The sequence below is a fragment of the Scyliorhinus canicula genome, chromosome 1 (genome assembly GCF_902713615.1).
Source record: "Scyliorhinus canicula chromosome 1, sScyCan1.1, whole genome shotgun sequence".
NCBI lineage: Eukaryota > Metazoa > Chordata > Chondrichthyes > Carcharhiniformes > Scyliorhinidae > Scyliorhinus > Scyliorhinus canicula.
The window spans coordinates 52,542,556-52,562,755 of record NC_052146.1 but is presented as its reverse complement, the minus strand read 5'-3'; positions in this window follow the sequence as shown (position 1 = coordinate 52,562,755).

The following is a 20,200-nucleotide window of genomic DNA, read 5'->3' as shown; positions in this document are numbered from 1 at the left end:
AACAAGCGATTATTATTATTACCATCATTAGCCCATCTCACTCACGACCGCCGCCATCCCCCCTTCCCCCTCCCCCTCCACAACACCCCAAACCAACCGCTGTAACAATCCAGGCCAACACTGAAATATCGCTGATTGTGTATCTGAACATTTTATTAATCAGAGAGCCAATAAACAATGCAAACCAAGGAAATGCTTTATCAGAGATTTCGAATGAAGAATTGCTAATTGTAACATCATGTGTGACTTCATTTAGGTTTGATGCACAAATTTTACCACAGATTCCAACCAGTTCAGCACCATTGAAGACATTTCCTTTCAAAAAGAAAATGGTTAACGTTGAAGTTTGAGCCTTCCTGCTTTTGTTTGACCTTTCAACTATTTAACATCTGAACCAGCAATCCATTGGTTACCCAGCCAAGACACAACAAACAAAACATCAAAGCGATTTCTGAAGACTTGCCTTGTTATAATGGATGTCTTCTTCAAACCTGAAATGACATGAATACATTTGTCAGTGATAACGTGAACACTTAGACATAAGGCTCCCGCAGTGGGAAAGGTTTTTGCATTCAAGATAGATCTTTATGTAGTATTGCATATGATGACTTAATTCTGAATGCGTTTATGCTCACCCCAGTTTTGTGGCAATGTGATTCTAATAAAGCAGCATTCGGTCTGAACGGACATTGTACATTTTGCTTCCTTGGTTCCTGATCAAATCATTCAACAGCTGAAACATTTCCTTAATTTTTACCTGGTGAACAATGGTGCCTTTTCTTTAAGTAGTGGCAAGGACCGTATCCAGAAGGAATCCTCTTTCTCAGCTGAAGAACTATGATGAAAGGGCCTCAGATGCTTAGTAAGTAATCTCATTACGTAAGGAATTCAGTCATTTCTAAAGAAGATGAATGTGCATGTTTTTTCTCCTTACTGTGATTTTATACAGATATAGTGCTGAGGGCACTAAAGATTAAAGCTTTTCGGTCCTGTGTCTGCATTGCTGGTTTGTATCAAGACAAAAAGTTATCCATAGCAAAATTAGGGTAAAGAAGGTATTCATTCCTGAAATTGCTTCCTATTTCCCTGATCTTATACGTAATATTAGATTATTCTGAATTTTCATCAGTTGACTAGCTGACATGCGTAGTTCAGTGGGTAACATTTTAATCTACATTTTACAAGTGATGTTTGTAATTACATAGAATTACATAGAATTTACAGTGCAGAAGGAGGCCATTCGGCCCATCGAGTCTGCACCGGCTCTTGGAAAGAGCACCCTACCCAAGGTTAACACCTCCACCCTGTCCCCATAACCCAGTACCCCACCCAACACTAAGGGCAATTTTGGACACTAAGGGCAATTTATCATGGCCAATCCACATAACCTGCACATCTTTGGACTGTAGGAGGAAACCGGAGCACCCGGAGGAAACCCACGCACACACGGGGAGGATGTGCAGACTCCACACAGACAGCGACCCAAGCCGGAATCGAACCTGGGACCCTGGAGCTGTGAAGCGATTGTGCTATCCACAATGTTACCGTGCTGCCACAATCTTCATACGCCAGAGAAAAGATCTAGGTCTTGCCAAAAACTGCACAGAAAACAATCTGTGCTGTACTGTAAATAAATAGTTAAGTTAAAATAACAACAGAAATGGATGGTTCACGATCTTTTGATAGGTCTTTTCAAAGAAAATCTTGCCAGCCTTTCTATTTTTTGTTTAATTATTTGGGATGGATGCATTTTTATGGCTCACACCAATTTTTAAATTAAAACATGACTACTTGGCTTCCTTTTGTTAATGACCTAAAGGCTGTTGTAATAAAATGTGATGTGAAGGCAGAAAAGAGCTGGAAATATTCGACTGGTCTGGCAGCATCTGTAGAGAGAGAAACAGTTTGTTTCTGATTGAAGATCTTTCATCAGAGCTGTTGAAAGGATGATAAACATTTGGAGCTTATCCACAAAAGGCAACTGAGTCTGGTTCAATTGTTAATTTCAAACCTGAGACCTGTTGTTAATAAAAGGTATTAAAGGGATCTGAGGCAAAGGTGGGTACATGCAGTTATAACTTAGATCAGCCATGATCACTTTGAAAGGCGGAACAGGCTTGAAGGAATCAATGGCCTACGACTGTGCCTATACATGTTCCGATGCCAAGACGTATCTTAGGACAATTTAAAAAAAAATAAATTTAGATTACCCAATTATTTTTTCCAATTAAGGGGCAATTTAGCGTGGCCAATCCACCTACCACTAGGCCACCATGCTGTCCTGTATCTTAGGACAATTGACTAATAAAACCCATGGCGCGATTCTCCGCACTCACGACGGGTCGGAGAATAGCGGGCGGCGCAAATTTTCACGGCGACGCTGGTCCGACGCCCTCCCGCTATTCTCCGAACCCCGCACAAACTCCAAGTCGCCATTCCCGCCAAACGCCTCTAACGCGCCCCCGACATGACCAGAATCGCTAGTTTTTGGCCCCCCGCTATTCTCCGGCCCGGATGGGCCGAAGTCCCGACGTCATCACGCACTGTTTACACAGCGTCAAACACACCTGCTTTCCACGTTCGTCAACCAGTCGTGCTGGCTGACGACAGCTTCGAGGAGGTGAGCGCACCGCTCAGCGCACAGCTCAGCGCACTGCTGGAGTCTGGCCACAACGGGGAAGGCATCCCTGAGAAGGGAGTGGGGGAGATGGAGGGGGGGGAGTGGGGGAGATGGAGGGGGGGAGTGGGGGAGATGGAGGGGGGGAGTGGGGGAGATGGAGGGGGGGAGTGGGAGTGGGAGTGGGGGGTAGGGAGAGAGTGAGCGAGTGACCCGTCCCACCCCGGTTACAAAATGTCTGCCACCATGCCATGGCGTGCCGGTCACAAGGACACGGCCGCTGGTTGCCCTGTGATTTACGGCCACAGGCCACTGATGCACCGGTTAGGAGGACATAGTTAATTGCCCGTTGGATGCAGAAAGTGACCAGGGGTTAGGCTGCCCGCGTGTCAGCAGCGCGTCCAGGCCACCGGGACACACAGGTATCCCGTGGCAGGCAGCTGCCGAGGTGTCGACTACCCTCCGTCTAACATGTCCCGTTTCTCTGCCCCCCACCACCCTTCTGTAGGTTAGCACAATGTCTGTGAACAGAACGGCTATGCTCAGCGCAGTGGTTGGGGCCGCTGCACTGCATTTGGCGATGCAGCAGCATCCACACCCACAACCCGCAGTGGATGCAGGGCCAGCTGCAGCAGCAGAAGGAAGGGCCGAGGAGTTGCCAGTCGTCGAGCAGCATGGGGGGGGGGAGGAGGAAGAGGAGAGAGTGAGGGTGCAGCCACGGCGCCAGAGGCGACTACCAAGGCCGAGGGTGTACCGTGTCCGGGTCTCTTTCCTAACAATGACGTACATCACCAGCAGGAGGAGACTCCGGCTGCGTAGGCGGACGGTGACACATATCTGTCACCTCGTGGCGCACCTCGCACCACGTGGAACGGGGGCAGGATACGCGATCCCGGTTGCCATCAAGGTGACGGTCGCTCTTAACTTCAATGCGACCGGCTCCTTCCAGTCTCCGAGCGGGGACCTCTCCTGGATCTCCCAGTCATCGGTGCACAGGTGCATCCGGGATGTGACCGACGCCCTCTATGCCATCGCGGACCTCTACATCACCTTTCCCGAGGACCGAGCAACTCAAGACTCACGTGCTCGTGGATTTGCCAGAGTGGCCGGGATACCGATGGTGCAGGGTGCAATCGATTGTGTTCACGTCCCCATGCACCCGCCTACAGGGGACAGGGACGTGTTCACAAACAGGAGGGGGACATACTCCATGAATATCCAGGTGGTATGCGACCCCCACATGAGGATTATGAATGTCTGTGCAAGGTTCCCAGGGAGTGTGCATGACTCCTACATACTGGCGCAGTCGTTCATCCCTGCGATGTTTGAGGGACGTCCCACCCGGCTGAGGGGCTGGTTGCTAGGCGACAGGGGTTATCCACTGAGTTCTTGGCTGATGACGCCTATACGGAGGCCTCAGACCAATGCGGAAACACGATACAACGAGGCCCATGCAGCAACCAGGGGTGTGGTGGAGCGCTGCCTTGGCCTCCTGAAGATGAGATTCAGGTGCCTGGACCGCTCCGGAGGGGCCCTGCAGTACCAGCCCGACAGGGTCGCTCGCATTATTGTGGTCTGCTGTGCGCTGCACAACATTGCGATGCAGAGGGGAGATGACCTGCTGCAGGAGGCGGAGGGAGAAGCCAGTGGCAGTGGTGCCAGCATAGAGCAGGAGGAGGAGGAGGAGCAGGAGGAGGAGGAGGCTGGTGGAGTGGCGGGTGCAGCACGCAGACACGACCCAGGTGCTGGTGATGTCCAGGAGGCGGCACGACGGACCCGGCGAGGACGGCGGGCACGCAACGCCATGGTGGCAGCACGGTTCACGCGACGTCCCCGCTGAACACCGAACCACCACCTGCATCGCTAGTCGTGCAAAGGGTCAACACACAACTGCCACCACCACAATCCCCCCCCCCCCCCCCCCCCACACCCCCTCTCAGTGTACAGTGCTCCACTTAGACATCACCCTTACCACTGGGTCCAGACGGTATGGCACATCATTGATGGCTGTGTCAGTGGGTGTGATCAGTGCCATGTGGACTGATAACAGCCCGCTCTGCGAAGAGCTGTGAGCTCAGAATCGTTAGAGAGAGTCTGACCCATGGCAATAGGTGAACAATCCACCTTGGTGGCCGCTGAGTTCGTCACGGACACTCCATCACGTGCCCGCGTGGGTTAGCTGTGGGAGGGGGTGGGGGGGAAGGGACTGCACACTCGGTACCGAAGTTTCACCGCTCGTCAACCCCAGCGACACTCGGTCACCATCACGATTCCTGTGGCTGTGGAACAATCACACGGTATTACAAGTAAGGTGGAACAGTGCGTTTAATGTGAACAAACATTTACAGGTGCCCTAACCCCTACAACTAAACTGTGCCCTTCACCCGTGCCAACTTACTCTGTGTCTCACTTTGTTGCCTTACGGGCCCTACCACTACGTCTAAGTGATTCCCCAGATGATACAGCAGGAGTGGAGGAGGACTGCTGCGAATCGCCCCCTTCGACTCGTTTCTCCTTGGCCAAGCGTTTCCTGGGGCGACCCGGCCTTGATGGGTCAGGCTGCTCTGCGGGCGTCTCGGGTGATGTTGTGCCACCCTGCTCTGCCTGCTGCCCACCCGATGCACCAGGGATGGGACGGGGGGAGGCCGCGACTTCCGGGATGTCCCGTGATGGACTTAATGGGACGGGCCCCGAAACCTCCTCCTCCCTTGGGGAGCCCGGTGGCCCCCAAGCCTCACTTTGGGACAGAGGTGCAAGCGGGGAGGTGCCCCATCGCGCCACCGACACCTGGCGCTGCCAGTCCTGGAGGCCTGCAACGGTATCCACCAGGATCCGAACGTTTGCAGAGACGGAGTCCAGGGAGTTAGACATTCCCGCCAGGGACTGTGCGACCTCAACCTGTGTGTGCACGACACCATCCAGCACATGTGTCAGGTGGTTGATGCTCTCGGCGACTGACTGCTGCGACTGGGCCATGACCTGGTGAGACTGGGCCAAGGCCCGCAGGGCACCGGCAATGTCGTTTTGGCTCTGGCACATTGCTGCCTGTGAGAGGGCAACCCTGTCCAGGGCCGAGGATGACGCGTGCACATTAACCCCAACGCCTTGCATAACCTGACCCATTGCCTCCACCGCGGATGCCACCCGTGCAGTGTCGGCCTGGGTCGCTGCCATGAGCTCGTGGACGCGGTTTGACTCCTCTAACTGCGTCTGCAGAGCCAGGAAGACAGCCCTCATCCCGTCATTGTTTCCCTGGGTTTCTTGAGGCATCGGCTGTGCGCGTGGGTTGAGAAACTCCAGGAACTCATAAAACGTCTGGGAGCCAGCTGCATGCTGGGCCTGGCCTGGCCTCCGCCAGTCTGGGCCCTCATCTGCTCCGACCTCCACCTGCTGTACCTGCTCAGCTGTGATGTGCGAACCAGACTGTGACCCAGGAGCCTCATCACTAAATAGGCCAGCCGGGGTGAGTGTCTCTGGGATGGTGGATGGTGTGGGAGATAGCAGTGCCGCAAGCTCGAGGTCGTCTTGGTTTGACGCCTCCTCTATGGTATCGGCCCGCTGAGAGGCCGCAGGGCATTCGCGGGCCATTTCTCTCTCTTGTGGTGTCGCCGCCCTCTGGGCGTCCTGCTCCACAGATTCTGTTGGGGAGGATGGGACTCCCCGCTGATCAGGCACACTCTGTCGTGCGGCCCCGGGTGAGGTGGGGGCAGATGCCTGTCTCCGCCTGGAGGCAGACGGCCCTGGTCGTTCGGCATCACGTCCTAGGGAAGAGAATGAAACGGCTTATTTAGATTCGCTCGGCCGGCCGCTGGACGGTCCCAGTGAGCAGGGTGTGAAGGGACAGAGGATGGGGGAGGTGTCCCAGTGGGCAGGGTGTGTGAAGGGACAGAGGATGGGGGAGGTGTCCCAGTGGGCAGGGTGTGTGAAGGGACAGAGGATGGGGGAGGTGTCCAAGTGGGCAGGGTGTGTGAAGGGACAGAGGATGGGGGAGGTGTCCAAATGGGCAGGGTGTGTGAAGGGACAGAGGATGGGTGAGGTGTCCAAGTGGGTAGGGTGTGTGAAGGGACAGAGGATGGGGGAGGTGTCCAAGTGGGCAGGGTGTGTGAAGGGTCAGAGGATGGGGGAGGTGTCCAAGTGGGCAGGGTGTGTGAAGGGACAGAGGATGGGGGAGGTGTCCAAGTGGGCAGGGTGTGTGAAGGGACAGAGGATGGGTGAGGTGTCCAAGTGGGTAGGGTGTGTGAAGGGACAGAGGATGGGGGAGGTGTCCAAGTGGGCAGGGTGTGTGAAGGGTCAGAGGATGGGGGAGGTGTCCAAGTGGGCAGGGTGTGTGAAGGGACAGAGGATGGGTGAGGTGTCCAAGTGGGCAGGGTGTGTGAAGGGACAGAGGATGGGGTAGGTGTTCCAGTGGGCTGAGTGTGAAGGGACAGAGGGACAGAGGATGTGGGAGGGGGGGGTGTTTGTCATGCAGGGTTGTCTCACTTGTTGCAGTTCCGCCAATATCGCATAGCGCGACCTCCCGGGTGCCAGACCCCCAACAAGGTCCAGTGCCCTCTGCTCAAACGTGGTGAGGGGGTGCAGGTTGGGCGAACCCCCTCTAGTCTGGTGCCGCTCACGGCTGTTGGGGGAGGGGACATAGGTAGATCATTAAAATATGGCAGGTATCAGCAGTCCGTTCAGATACTGGCACAGTTTGGGGGTCAAGTTGTAATAAGACCATTGCATCTCTCCACGGAGGCCAGAGCGCTGGGTCTGTGACAACTTTGTGAACCACCCTCAAATAACTCTGCCCCAATCCCCCTCCACCCCCCGTGCCAGGGCGGGAGGTGGGTGATTAAGTTAAGGGGGGAGGGATGGTTGTGACCAGGGGGCACCCTCTTGGCACTTACCCTGGCAGTCCTGGTGAGGTTGTGCATCTTTTTTCTGCATTGCTCTGCTGAGCGAGGGGTCTGCCCCACAGCACTGACGGCAGCAGCCACCTCACGCCAGGCCTGGCGCACCGCGCTGGCAGGGTGGCGATGCCCTCTACGCGGGCAGATGATGCCCCTCCTCTGCTCGACGGCATAGAGCAGCGTCTCCACATCTGCCTCAACAAACCGAGGGGCAGCTCTCCTGGGCTCCGACATCATGGCCGACAGATTCTGTGCTCGCCCGCGTCTTTTTACGGCGTCGGGCGGTGTCACATGGGCGTGTTCGTGTCGTCGTCGCGTTCCGTCGTCATCGCGCACGTAATTGACGCGGCCGCGTTCCTAGCCCATTTCCCGGACGTGAATACGTCGGGAAATGGACCCTTCCCGACCGTCGTAAAACGCACCCGTTTTTACCGCCGACTTCGCGATTTTTCGCGGGTGCGGAGAACCGCGCCCCCAATCTTTTTCCACTTCTATCCTGGAACAAGGGCCTGATAATGTGTGACTTTATAATTAAAATACAAGGTCGTATTACTTTAAAGCTTTAAAAATCAATGTTTCTCAACCTTTTCCCTTCCCTGGTTCATTTGACTTCCATCTTTTTACAATTCCAAAATTCTCAAACCCTAAAGAGTCATTATTCTTTCATCCTGACAGAGTCCTTTCCCTCTTCTATCATCTGCCAGAGGTTACTGTAATTAAAATTTGCTCTAGGACATGCTTGGCTCTTGTTACCAAACATTTTGTTCATTGTACATTATGACTTCACTAAATGTTCAATATCATGAAGGGGCTCAAATATAAATGGACACGCATTTTAAAATTACGATGTTGGGAGTAAGAAGGCCAGTTGGACAAAACCTCCCTGCCAAATGACAATAGATATGCAGAAGAAATTACTGACATAATGAGTTGGATTCTCCTCAACCCTGCGCCGAACTCGCGTTTGGCGCAGGGGCAGAGAATCAACATTTACTCGAGATTAGGCCCGGCGCCGCTCCTGCGATTCTCCGGCGCGGCTGGGGGGCCATTGCCAGAGGCCCACCAAGTGACCGGCCAAATTCCTGAAGGCGTGGTTCTAACCACATCTAGCCGGTCAGGACTCTGACAGGGTGGCTGCGAACTCAGTCCGCGGCCGCCCTGGTGGGGGAGGCGGGGGGGGGATCGAGCACCGGGGGTCGTGGGGTGGGGGGGCCTTATGGGCGGCCAGGCCAGTGATCGGGTAGGTCATATGGAGCGGCATGGGGCAGATCCGTAGGACCTTGTTTGCTGGTCCAGGTCCGTCGGCTGAGCCCGCCATCGCGTTCGGCGCAGCCGCTGGAGGCCGCCGTTATGCGCCTACACGGACTCGGAACCGGAAGTGCGGGGGTTCGTATCCGCAACCAAAGCTGCGTGAAGTTCCCCGGGTCCCTGCCAGCCCCCTGCAGGTAGGTGAATTGGTCTTTATTTTTTAAGGAATGTTTGGAGTGAAACGCCAGCGTTTTTACGCCGGCGTGGGGATATAGCCCCATTTTTGGAAAACCAGCCCAAGATCATTCAAGCCAATGTTATAAGCAGCTACCAGACATCTTTTGGAAGTGTTTTCTGTTGAAAAGAGAAAAGGGACTGGGAAATAAAAGGTAATGGGGAGGTGATGGTGTAGTGGTGTTGTCACTGAACTAGTTACCCAGAGATGCAGGGTAACGCACTGTGCAACGGAATCCCAACTTGGCAGATGGTGAAATTTGAATTCAATAAAAAATTTGGAATTAAATGTCTAATGATGAGCATGAAACCATTGCTGACTGTCGCAAAAACCTTTCTGGTTCACTACTGTGCGTTGGGGAACGAAATCTGCTGTCCGTGCCTGGTCTGGCTTACAGATTCACAGCAATACGGCTAACTCTTAAATGCCCTCTGAAATGGTCGAGCAAGCCACTCACTTCAAGGGCAATTAGGTTGGGCAACAAATGCTGGCTCAATCAACGATGTCCTTATCTCAAAAAAATAAATCTGATCTATCAAGAGGCTTATTGAGTCCATTTCTATTTCCTGTTTCCCTGAATGTTTGCTTTGTAATTATTTGTCCTGTAATTATTTCCTATGATATTACTCAAATTACTTTAAATGTTTTTCAGAACATTTTCAAGTTTTTACCTATTATGCAAAACCTGATGCCAGTCTCATGTCAAATTTGTGCTACCTATGTCAACGGGACATGTGATGGGTTAGTAAACAACATAGAGGGTGTTCGCATCCATCTGAAATATTCCATAAATAAATAAGGGGAGGGATTCTCTGATCGCCGACAACGGAATTGCGTTCGGCGATCGGCCGGAGAATAAGCATTCGCAACAAAATTGGGGGCGGCGCTGCTTTCGCGGTGCTCTGCCCCCTCCAAAGGGGCATGCTCAGAGTATGCCGCATGTTGTAAAGAGCCCCCCCCCCCCCCCCCCCCCACCGATGCTCCACCCCCTGACCGGCCAATTTCCCGACGGCGTGGGTCTCTCACGGCGTGGCAGCTGTGGACTCAGTCCAGCATAGTCGGGGGAGAGCTGATTCGTGGGCCACTGTTGGGAGGGTCATCAGGGGGTCGGGAGCTGGCCAAAGAGGGGGGCACTATTTGGCAGGCCGGGACTGTGCGCGGCCGGCGCCATGTTGCACGGCGCAGCGCTGCAGGCCACCATCTTGCGCATGCATGGCCACGGACCCGGCAATTCGCCGGCTGTATCGGCAGCTGGTGCCGGGTGCTCTATGCTGCCTTCCTGCTAGCACCCCACCAAACGGAGGATCGGTGTGCGTTTTGCGCCGAATGCTCGGTCGTAAAAACGCCGGCATCAGGACATAGCCGGAAAATCAGAGAATCCAGCTCAGAATGTTTCATCACGGGCAGAGCTCAAACGATTAGCTTGGGCATGTTGAGCATATAACATTCCAAGTGTACAGAATTTAACTCAATGATGTACACAGAAACCGGTCTGTGTCAGGATTATACAGAATTGTGAGTTTTCAGCCCAGATGCTGATTATTTACATGGAGCAAATCTCATAAATCTACTGTTATTCTGATCAGATAGAAAAGCATGGAGTTAATGGGAAGATTTATCATCCAATTAATACGCTTACAAATAATCATGGGAGCTGGTACCAGGCAAAAGGCTTATCTTTATTATGATCCATATGTTTTCTGAAGATATGAATGACTTTATCCCTCGGTATTTTTGTAAAACTTGTAAAATACTGATAAACGCCATTGTGAAATAGTGTATAAATATCAGTCAGTTTCAGAAGGTATTTTTCAGAAAGTATTGTAGTCAATAAGGAGCCCCGAAAAGATGAGTCAAATGTTGTTTATTTCCTACTCACAGCTTGGAAATACAGCAACTAAGCAACAGCCCAATTTCCAGCTGGGATCATCCTGAGATGCCGGCTACTTTCTGTGCTGGCTTTTATCTTGAGGAATTAACAAGCTCATTGTCAGGCCTCCGTCCCTCAGCGGGGGAGCTGATGCTCCACGAGTCCCAAGGAGATATCAATCGAGTCGTCCACGTGGGTCTCGTAGGGTTATAACATCCTTCCTCCCTAAAGTGCATACGTCCCTCTGTTGTAAGGGGTGGTGGAGGTTGTCTTCCCCGATTTGTCCAAGGTAATGCTTCCAACTGTTGTGGGGCTCGGTCGGGGAGTGTGTCGTGTTTTGGGGAACAATAGCCGGGATTCTCCATTGCCCGACGCTGAAATCGTATTCGGTAACCGGGCGGAGAATCCCTTTTGTCGCCAAAATCGGGGGCAGTGTCTATTTTTGGATGATTTGCGCCCTCCAAAACGGCGTCATCGGTGAGTACGCTGCATGCTGTTGGGATGACCTCAGGGCGTCACCTGAAGGTCCTCCCCGATGTTCCGACCTCGTTGGGCCGACTTCCCGACGGCGTTGGTTGCGTGTGGTCAGGGTTTTCATCAACCCCGCGTGGCAGCTGCACCAGAGACTAGAGTGGGGGGGGGGGGGGGGGGGGGGGGGGGGAGGGGGGGGGGCAGCTGCACCAGAGACTAGAGTGGGGGGGAGGTGAGTCCGAGGTGAAGCGATGTTCTGGGACCTCCACTGCGGGATCACTGGCATGGGCACCATCTCCTCCTTCTTCCTCGGGGTGCCTGATGGCCCCCGAGCTACTCCATGGGAGGGGGGTCGTGCGGAGTGAATCCCTGAAGCTCCCACGCCACCTTCCGGGGCTAGTCCCGAAGGCCCACCGTTGTCTCAGCCAGGATCTGAATGCTCACAGCCATGGAGCACAAGGAGTGGACCACCTCCATATGGGACTGCACCACATCACCTAGTGACTGTGCCAGCACTTTCTGGGCCTGCACCACATCAGCCATCTCCCTCTGCGACTGGGTCACCTCCCTCTGTGTCTGCGCCAGCGCTTGGGCAATGCTGCCAATGCTCTCAGCCATGGCCTGCTGTGACTGAGCCATGCTCAGGGGCGCCGCTGCAATATCTAGATAGCTCTGTCGCATGGCTGCCTGTGAGTGAACAGCCCTGTCCTGGGCCTCAGCCACCACCTGCACAGGATGCTCGAGGCCTTGGACATGCTGATCCATGGCCAAAACCATCGCTCCTAAGGCCTCCACCGTAAACTCCACCCGTGCAGTGTTAGCCTGGGTGGCATGCATGTCCAGCACCATCTCTTGCTCCTGCATGCGGTTGGACTCCTCCACCTGACCTGCGGTGCTGAATGCTCGCTGGCAGCCCTCATGTAGTCCCTGGCTCTGTGACTGCATCTCCACGATCGATGGGACTATCCGTTCCAGAAGCCCGAAACCCGTCTGGATGGCAGCTAGTCTCTAGGGTATGTCCCACCCTCTCACCGTCCATATCTTTGGGTGATCCTTCCTCCACCTGCTATACCCGACCATGTGTGTAGTGCACACCAAGCGCATCTCAACTAAAATGCTCAACTGAGGTGAGTGTCTCTGGGATGGCAGAGGGTGTTGGAGACAGCTGTGATGGGAAATCAGTGCCATCATTGGACACGAGGTCCGGGGTATCCTGGCTCTCGGGTCTATGGCCCGCGACCATGTCTGTGTCCTCGTCACTGCTCGACACCTTGGTCTCTGGCTGTGGCTGTGGCTGGGGGAAGGGATGGGGGAATACCAGAAGGGCCTGCCCCAATACCAGCAGGAAATCAACGGAGGACTTCCTCCAAGTTGCTTAGGTGCTCCTCTTCGGTGGCTCTGATAACGAGGTCTTTTACAAGCTGTCCGCCACTTACGGCAGTTTTTGGAGGATGTTCTCCATGACCCTCTGGAAAACAGCCCACCCAATGATGCTCCAAATGGCAACCCTGTATATTCATAAAGGCCTCTGTGGGTATTAATCATCACAACTTCTCTGGAAACTGCATCTAGCTCCAATTGGAGATACGCATGAGTCATATTGAGTTTGGAAATAGAGTGGCCTCAGCCAACTATGAATAGAGGTCCTCTATTCGCGACATTGGATATCTGTCCAAACAAGAGGGCTTGCTCACTGTAAGATTGTAATCCCCACATAGGTTGATGGTTTTATTCGGCTTCAGTACCGGGAATACAGGGGCTGCCTAATCTGCAAATTGTTCCACCCGGATGATTCCTAGGCTTCCCAAGCAATTGATTCATCTCTACATTTGTCAGCATGCGTAGGGAACTGGACAGGAACTAATGTACTTTGGTTGGGTCTCAGTGTCTACGTGTATCTTGGCTATGGCACCTTTGATTTTACCCAGGCCTTCCTGGAAACTTCCCCAGGACTTCGTATAATCCCCCTGTACCCATCCTGAATATCTGCTACCAGTCCCAATAGAGTTTGTACAGCCAATCACGTCCAAGCAGACTAATGCCAGGGCCCCACACTATTATCAAGGACAACCTGATGGACTGCTGTCCATAGGAAACTGGAATCATTGTTGTACCGCGATGGCTAGTGATTCCCCCATCTATGTTGCCAACCTTGCCTCGGTGTCCCTTAAATTCAAATGCCAGATTCCCATCCTGATCTTTTCAAGCGTCTGCTGTCCAATCACTGAGACTGCAGCTCTCGTGTCCAGCTCCATTTCCACTGGGTGACCATTCACCTGGACAGTGATTTAGATGGGGGATACCTGTGATGTGGTGATGTAATTCAAATGCATGAACTCATCTACAATTTACATAGATGATTTGGAGTTGGGGACCAAGGGCAATGTGTCCAAGTTTGCAGACGACACTAAGATGAGTGGTAAGGCAAAAAGTGCAGAGGATACCGGAAGTCTGCAGAGGGATTTGGATTGGTTAAGTGAATGGGCTAGGAATACAATGTTGACAAATGTGAGGTTATCCATTTTGGTAGGAATAACAGCAAAAGGGATTATTATTTAAATGATAAAATATTAAAACATGCTGCTGTGCAGAGAGACCTGGGTGTGCTCGTGCATGAGTCGCAAAAAGGTTTACAGGTACAACAGGTGATTAAGAAGGCGAATGGAATTTTGTCCTTCATTGCTAGAGGGATGGAGTTTAAGACTAGGGAGGTTATGCTGCAATTGTATAAGGTGTTAGTGCGGCCACACCTGGAGTACTGTGTTCAGTTTTGGTCTCCTTACTTGAGAAAGGACGTACTGGCACCGGAGGGTGTGCAGAGGAGAGTCACTAGGTTAATCCCAGAGCTGAAGGGATTGGATTATGAGGAGAGGTTGAGTAGACTGGGACTGTACTCATTGGAATTTAGAAGGATGAAGGGGGATCTTAAAGAAACATATAAAATTATGAAGGCAATAGATAGGATAGATGCGGACAGGTTGTTTCCACTGGCAGGTGAAAGCAGAACAAGGGGGCATAGTCTCAAAATAAGGGGAAGTAGATTTAGGACTGAGTTTAGGAGGAACTTCTTCACCCAAAGGGTTGTGAATCTATGGAATTCCTTGCCTAGTGAAGCAGTTGAGGCTCCTTCATTAAATGTTTTTAAGATAAAGATAGATAGTTGTTTGAAGAATAAAGGGATTAAGGGTTATGGTGTTTGGGCCGGAAAGTGGAGCTGAGTCTACAAAAGATCAGCCATGATCTAATTGAATGGCGGAGCAGGCCCGAGGGGCCAGGTGGCCTACTCCTGCACCTAGTTCTTATGTTTTTATGTTCTTCAGGCTGCTCTAAGCGGAGTGTCCTGTCTCTGGGCGGGTGCCTCCCTCAACCAAGGTGACGCGCTTGTTGGCTGGTCTGGTGTTGCCGTGTCAAACCTCTGTGACTCCTCCTCCAGTGGGGAGATGTCTAGTCTGGCTGCAGCGGCTCTAGGCCAAAGAATCTTGCCCATAGTCAAGATACACTTAGACCCGGAGATCTTGATAGCCCTTATTTGTTCCAACAATGGTTTGGCCAGCAACTTCTGCTGCGTCGGCATGTTGTTTATACTGCATATAAGGCGGTCTCGTGGCATCTCGGGGAGGGATCGGCCATAGTTGCAGTGTTCCACCAATTTGTGTAATCGTGCCAGAAACTCAGTAATAGACACCCTGGCTTCTCTCGGCCAAATTAAATCAGTATCTTTGAAAAATGAGTAACGGCTTGGGTTCGTAGTGATTTGTCACGAGCGCTACCAATTCCTCAAACATCTTGGAGTCTGGGTAGATTAGGATCTTTATGATGCTCAAACTGGGGGCCCCACAGGCGGTCAAAAGAGTCACCTTCTGGCGGTCTTTCCCAGTAATAGCATTCACCCTGAAGCAATAGGGCATACGCTCCACGTACTAAGCCCAGTCTTCCACATTTGCATCAAACAAGTCGAGTATACAGAAGAGTGGCATTTCTGAAACAATGCAAACCTTGTTGAGAAGCAGCCATCGGCTGAGTGGCCAGCCGTGCCACCTGTTATTCCATTTTTATCCTCATCGCCAATATTTTGCCAATGAGGAATTCTGAAAAGGTGAATCAAAAGTTGTTCATTTCCGATTCACAATTAGGAAATACCGCAACTAAGCAGCAGTCCAAGTCCCAGCTGGGACCATCCTGAGATGCCGGCCACTTCCTGGGCCAGTTTTTATCTCGGGGAACTAACAAGCCCGCTGTTGGGCCTCCACCCACTCAGTGGAGGAGATGGTACTGCACGAGCCCCATGGGAAGATCAATCGGGTCCTCCCTGTGTGTCTCGTGGGGGTTATAACAGAAGGAAATAAAACTTCAATCGTAAGAATTTGACCTGCTGTTTTGACGATTAATAAGGCAACTTGCCCTGAGTTTTATTCAGATACACTTTGTATGTTCAGCAATGTTTAAACAATTAGAGTTTGCATGATCCATGTTACTGAATACCTCCCACCTAGTCAGTTTGAGGTCATTTTTATGTATTCAGAAATGGCCAATCAAGAAGCCCCTTCACAGCATACGTGATGATCTGCAATTAATTAAGAGATTTGCATGAAGAAAATTAGACATATAGTCATTGAGTAAAATGCAATCTACAGTAGTTATTGAATTTTAAAATGAAGGAACAATCCCATGTTTGTTCCAGAACAGTCATGGTTAGAAAGTATTACACTGGGCAGAATACTGTGCCCCCCCCTGTGGGGACACATTTAATCAAGTGTAAGGGTGGCTAGTGGGGGCCCTGCCACATTCCCACCTCCACCCGATGATGTCCATGGTGAAAAGGCCTGTGGTTGGCCTTCCCACCCAACCACCAATTGAGGTCCTTAAGAGGGCAATTAAGCTGGTATTAACCCAGTGGTGAGCAGTGGGTTCAACATTCAGGGAACACCACAAGCAAATCCGTGCGGGGTTGCTTGTGGGCCTCCTAGATGATCCCTCATCACCCAGTGCTGCTTGAAGGACCTGGCATCGGGAAGGGGATCCCGATAAGAGCCACTCGCCTTGCCCTTGCTGCTCACAACCTCCCTCCCTGCTTCTCAACCATGATCCCCACCCCACAATCCCCCCTGCCACCATCAATCATCTCTAGTAAGGACCCAGTGATAATCCTAAGCCTCTGACGGGTGTTGTAAAGGCAGCAGCCACCACCTCACCAGTGAGGCTGCCGGTCAATAGAGCTGCTGGACTCTGATTGGTCGAGACAAGATTCTAGCCAGTGTTCCTCCTGTTCTTGACACAGTCCCAAGCATTGCGGAAATAATTAATTATTGACCTTCTTGTCTTAATGGATCACCCAGCCCATATTTCTATCTGCATGTAACCATATCTGACTGTATATGACCAACGGTTTCAGTATATTGCTTGCTGAAGCTTTAGACTGCTGTAGAATTTCACTCTGTGTTAAATCTGAAGACAATCTGGTATTCCTTATTTTAAAAGTATCATATAGGAAGCTAAGATTACCATGGTACGGCTAAACAAGTTGCATGTATGAGTTTAATCAGTTAATCAGCATGCTTCACATTGCATTCCCACCACAGACACTAATGTAGATTTATAAATGGTCTTTAATGTAGAAATACATCCCGTAGATACTTCACAGTCTTGGGGATGAAATGGATTTTGTGAGGAAGTGAGCTTTAGACAATGAAATGCATTTTAAAGGGAAAGAGCTGGCGAGATTTAAGGAGGCAACTCTTGAGGCTGAGGGTGAGTCAGTTGAAGGCAATGGTGGGACACGAGAGAGAGATGCGCAAGAGATTGGGGTTGAGATACAAGGAGTTCTTTTGGGGAGGAATGGGTGGCTGTAACACTGCGGGAGAGGCCTCTAGAGATAAAGGGAGCTGAGGCCCCAGAGATGATGCATTGAAGAAACTGGAAACCAATGTTGGACAGTGATGATGGTAGGCCAGCAGGATTCTGTGTGGGATAATCAGGTCCAGATGTTCCAGAGGCATACATAATCCGGCGATAGTTAGACTGAGGTAGATGTGGGGAGGATATAGAGATCACAGTTTACAATCGTTGGTGTGGAGAGTATATGGGTTAGAACCACAGCTTGGGTCAAATAAGACAACAAGATTGCAAACAGCCTTATTTTGGGCTGGAGACAGTGGCTGGAAGGGGGATAGAGTCACTGATGCGGAGACCAGCATTTTTCAGTATAATACACAATCCTGGTGATAAGAGCCAAATCCAGAACTAAAATGCAATTTGCATTTGTCCGATTTTCTGCTGATAGTTTGAAATCATTTGGTCCAATTCTCTTTGTGGTGCAAAAATTAACTGAAGTTAATCAGAGAAGACAGTATCAAGAAAGCCTTATTTTCATTTACTAGAATATGAAAGTTCCACCCGTTTCTGCTGGTTTTACAAAGGAGAAAATAAGAACAGGAAACATTTTGTTGCCAAGAATGGCTTCCTTTGCATTTGGTGGAAATGAGTTTTGAGCTGCTTTCCAGTAATGCGTGCATAAAAAGCTGAATAAACATTCAGTGCTGTGTTTCAACTTCAAAAGCTTGTTCATATGAAAGTGTGCCTAATGGTTAAACACGTTGATCGGATTTATTGACAAGAACTAGCTGGGTCTGTATACATGGTGTCAACAAGGTTGAAGTCTTTCCCCTTCATTGCACAGGCCCAGCTGGACCAGTCCATCCCACAGTGCAAATTATTGAGCCTCTTCACCTTTACTAAGCAGTGCACGTTACAATGAATGGGGAGTTGTGCCACATGCTCCCCAGGATACGAGAAATTACTTTATAGATTTTATTGACTGGGAGTTTTCACAACACATTTACATGATGTTGACTTGATTTCCATGCAAGCTGTCAATAAGGTTCCTAGATCCTGGTTGAACATCTGATCCCAGATCACTTGTTAAAAAAAAACAGAATCCTCAAAATCATATGTGCTTCTATGATAGATTCGACAGTACATGTTATAACAGTTCAAACCATTCTGTCAGCAAGCCAATTCTTGGAGACCTGCTATTTCAATCAGGTACTGGACTGATGAAAATATCATGAATTAAAGTTTTAGCAGCACATATTAACAACTGAACTACATCTGTTCCTGATTATAGAACAAAACTGCAATCCATCCATGCCAAGATAAGAAAGAATAATAGTGTCCATCCAATGAAAGGTTTCCAGTTATTCTATAAACTGTGTTAACTTTATTGTTTTCGAGAATCACAATCCCAACCAGCAAGAATCGATTACTCTGAATGGCATTCCCTACCCTGTTCCCATTGGAAGCAAGAAAAGTAGAGTACAACATGCAGTCAGCTTTGCCCAATAGAGCAGCACGGTGGCGCAGTGGTTAGCATTGCGGCCTCACAGCGCCGAGGTCCCAGGTTCGATCCCGGCTCTGGGTCACTGTCCGTGTGGTATTTGCGTGGGTTTCAACCTCCAACCCCCCCCCCACCCACCCCCCATGCACCCCCCACAACCCAAAGATGTGCCGGTTAGGTGGATTGGCCATGCTAAATTGCCCCTTAATTGAAAAAGGTGAATTCGGTATTCTAAAGTTAAAAACAAACTTTGCCCAATATTCTGTAGTCATGGGGAAGGAAAGTGGGCTGCAAGGTCCCTCAGGCCATTTTCTGGACTCCTTATAATCTTGGTTGATGAATGTCCTCTGAAGTCCAGGGTGAATTGCAGACTTGAATTTCCCAACACTTGCTATTTCACATCATATAGCAGATATTTTTTCCAAAAATTAAAATAGTTGAAATGTTTAATATAGCTCTTGTGTCATAGAACTGATGCCATCCATAGCTTGATAGAATAATAGATTCTTAGAATTTACAGCGCAGAAGGAGGCCATTCTGCCCATCAAGTCTGCACCAGCCCTTACAAAGAGCACCCAACTCAAGCCCATGTCTCTACCCTATTCCCGTAACCCCCACTTAACCTTTTTGGACACCTAACCCGCACATTTTTGGAAAGTGGGAGGAAACCTGAGCACCTGGAGGAAACCCAGGTAGACACGGGGAGAATGTGCAAATTCCGCACAGACAGTGACCCAAGCCGGGAATCGAACTTGGGACGCTGGAGCTGAGAGGCAACTGTGTTAACCACTATGCTACCATGCTGCCACATAGAAACAGCAAACTAACTTGGTTATATGAGAAGTGAAACAAATAGAATAGAATTATTATTCTCAGAAGTTTGGTGAGTTCCTTATCTACGGGTGAGACCTAACCAAATTACAACAGAGTACGGTGACGAGCGCGTTTAGCAGCGTGTTTCCCGGCGCTCTCAGTGGGGTTCTTGGTCCCCCCCACACCCTACCTCACAGAGGCAGGATATCCCCAGGCCCGAACCCCTCCACAGGTGAGTTAGGACTGGGGGAGTTCAGGGTTGTGTTGGAGTGGTCGAGAGATCAGGACACCATTTCAAAATGCTGTCCCAATCTCTTCCTGCACTGAGGCATTCTGGTGAGTGGAGCTCCTCAGTGTAGGAAACAGGACTGAGTGTGGCCTCCACATGCGGGTTATTCCCTGCCTTTTTCCACAGGTTCAATCATTTTTACATCAAGTTTGCCTCCAGCTGGTTGATGAAGGACTGCCAAATCACAATATTAGATTCACATGAATGAGAGGAATACTGGAATATTGCATGTTTGTTTTACATAATAAATGGCACTGTCACTAATCTAATCAGGATTAATGCTCATTTATCCATCCTTTTCCCAGATTTAATCTTCTTCCATTGTGAAATCTCTCCTTGGCCTGATTAGGCTGGAAGAGTGGGAGAGCTGAGAAGTACGCTTCACGTATCCATGGCACCGAGATATTCAGAAGTCGACAAACAATATTGCTTGGT